We start from the raw sequence: 3293 nt of genomic DNA, 5'->3' as shown, positions 1-3293 counted from the left end.
TCCAGGTAAGATTCCAATTCCACCTTTAGTAATTCACATGTTTGACATGCTTGCTTGATTGCTTATTGTTGATTATTTTGTTCAAATCTGTTGAGGTTGTCAACCCTTACCTTAGGGAACTTTTCCCGCCAACAATTAGTTGGGGTTGTGGATTATTTTCCCTCTTAGAGGATTTAAACAATGTAAAAATACTAGTATTATGATCATTTATTTGGTTGTACAAGTAGTTAATGAGGATGTTTATCTTGTATGGGATACCACGTTTTCCCGAACATATTTTATCCATCTAAAGGAGGACAATTAAGTGGTCTAAAGCTTCAGATACTTCCACCCAAGGTTTCATTTTCTTAGGTTTAAAACATTCTCAGAGACTAGGAATCTATTAACATCTTGGATATGTTATCTTCCCAGAAATTACATTTCCTCTAGGTTGTCATATTCTTGATAAGTTTCATGTTTACTAAGCCCACCTCCTCCATATTTATCCTTATGTAATTTGCAATTTTGTCTTGTATTTCATATCTTCCCTATAATTTTGTTCTCCTTAAAGTGCAATTCAAATATTCCCTTATAACTACTTTATTTTGGTTTATGAACTTGTGCACAAAGAAGTAATATCATAAATTCTTATTATCATGATATGGTCTATAACAATTAGCAATAATCATTCTATGACCTATCTCTTAAATAAAAAATGCTCTAAAAAATCATACTGCAAGAAAATAGTTATTCAATAAATGAATATTACTTTTTTAGCTATAAGTTAGACCCCTTGAACACCCAATTTCATATTAAGAAATAAAATCCCACCCTTCAATAAAATATACTCAAGTACTTGACTACATTCTTCCCTTCCTAAAGAATTTTCTATAGCAAAATGACATCATGATTGTTGAATTCCACCAATCTATCAATAGGTAATAATTTTCATGTGCTTGACAACCCCCTTCCATTTACTGACAAAATTATCATGAGGTAATATTTGAGGGTTTATGTCCTAATTTTAAAATATATTTCAAGGAATTTTTCTTCCCTTGTTATCTCCTAAAGGATTTTTTCTTGTGCATGATGAACATATGAATCTCTCTCTAAGTTATTTTTGTGGGATTCTTTGATATGATCAAGCCTAGCTTTCCTTTTATACTATTATCTTGATTCCCCCTATCAACCTTTTTATGTATGAGTTTATATGTAGTGGATATGTAGGCTCTATGGGTTCCATCCAGGGCCAAATTTTTCCTTAAAGACTTTGCTAACACTATCCCAACTCTTATAATTTCTTCCTTATCTACGGCCATACCAATGTTTTCCTTTCCTATAGGGATGTTCTTCTTTCTTTTATATTGTCTCCCATTATGCCTTTACCAAATTCCATCCAATCAAAAACCTACCCAATTAAAAGGAAAATATTGAGTATATACTATAAAATAAACATTATTAGTTTATGATCATGAATTTTTTCATACATTAAGCCCTAAAAAACTTTGACACTTAATGGCATTGATAAACTATTCTCTATAATCTTTCCCAAAAACATGTGTAATTAGTACTTGTAGTGGATAAATATTGTTTATTAGTTTTTTTTCATGGAAAATCATAGCCCCTACAAACTCTATTGATATTATGTGTATGAAGCTATACTATAACATTTCACAGGGTTGTGTCAATTGTGTAGTTATCTAGTACTTGAAGGAATATTGTGAACACTCGTAGGTGACCTAAAGCATTTTGTGTTCATACATCATCCATGAAGGCTTGAAATTCAATGCCTTTAAGATATCTTTGAAGTATGTTGCAATTCCACTACCTCTATGATCAACCATATCAATAACCTTGTTTAGCATCTACTTTCAATCTAAGTTGAATGAATATTTCTTGTATAAAATACTAGTACTTTGAAAATAATTATAGGTTCTTCCTTGGGATGAGTAGAATTCAAGTCTTGAAAGGTTCATTAATATTTCATGGAATTAATTGTTCCCTAAATCACATATGTGAGAATATAAAGGCGTAGAAATATCCACAACTAGAGCTCTTACAAAAAATCCTACATCCCTATGGTTATGGGTGGTTATAAAATCAACATTACCTTTCTGTCCTCTTTAAGTAAAGTTGCCAAAACATAGGTGACTTACGCCCATGACTTTTTCCATATAATATTGAGTTTATTTTGACATAGAGGAGAGAGAGGAGTGGCTCTAAGTTTCATAGATTGTGGTCGTTTTAGTGTAGGGTGTGAAGGACATAGGGGACCAAGGTAGGTATATAAAAAACTTGAAATACCCAAATTATGATCATGAAGGAAGAAAATAAATTTTAAATAAAAGGAAACATTTCACTTAAACCATTACCAACTAAGAGATTTCATGTAAAAGTAAATAAACATAGTGAAATGATCCACAATCATATGAAAAATGAATTAAATTTTGTTTGGGAATGTTGGCATTGTACATGAATTTTGACCAATAATGCAAATGCCTAAGTAGGGATTTTGCAAATTTGACATATATTGGATACACCTCTCCCAAGATTGGAATCAACATATTTAATTGGTATTTTGGTACCATAATATGAATAGGGGATAATGACACGTAAGGTGAGTCTCTTGCAAGCTATCAGGATAATATTGGATGGAAAATCAAAAGTTATGACACATGAGTAAGAAGATATATATCTACAATTATCTCTATTATGAAAATAATATTAGAGAAATTTTGAGGTCTAAAATAGGCCTCAAAAAAAAAATGTGCAACCAAAATCAATTTTATAAGAACCAATAGGATCCAAGATGATGATGTCAACTATGAGGGGTGATTCACCATTTTTGGAGTAAAAAGGTAAAAAGATTAAAAAAAAATGATTAAAAAAAAAACTATTTTGTCAACTCGTATTTTCAACTTATCTTCCTACAATTTTACTCAAATTTCGAGCAAGAGCACTCGTTGGATGCAAAATTTGTTGGCATTATGGCTAATGTGTTATCCTTGATGGAAACCTAATTGATAAATATGTCAACATTGTGACAACATGATGGTTATGCAGATGCTACAAATTGTATGGACAAAGAAATGGTAGTTCAGAGACAGATGGATAGTAAAGATGATGTTTGAGAAAGTATACATGAGTCCTGTGAAGAAAGGTCAGGTACATATGCATGTACTATAAGGGAAAGTTATTTGTAGAATCCGACCCATGGTAATTTGAATACCAAGGGTCTTCACCACGATATTGACCCATAATAATAGGAGTGACAACAATTCTTTGATCTGTCAAAGAATACTAATGACATTACC

This window comes from Pinus tabuliformis, chromosome 9 (assembly GCF_031772625.1).
Source record: "Pinus tabuliformis cultivar Carrire ecotype Pingquan chromosome 9, CPIR1, whole genome shotgun sequence".
NCBI classification, from domain to species: Eukaryota; Viridiplantae; Streptophyta; class Pinopsida; order Pinales; family Pinaceae; genus Pinus; species Pinus tabuliformis.
The sequence above is the reverse complement of the archived record's forward strand: the minus strand, read 5'-3'. Positions refer to the sequence as shown.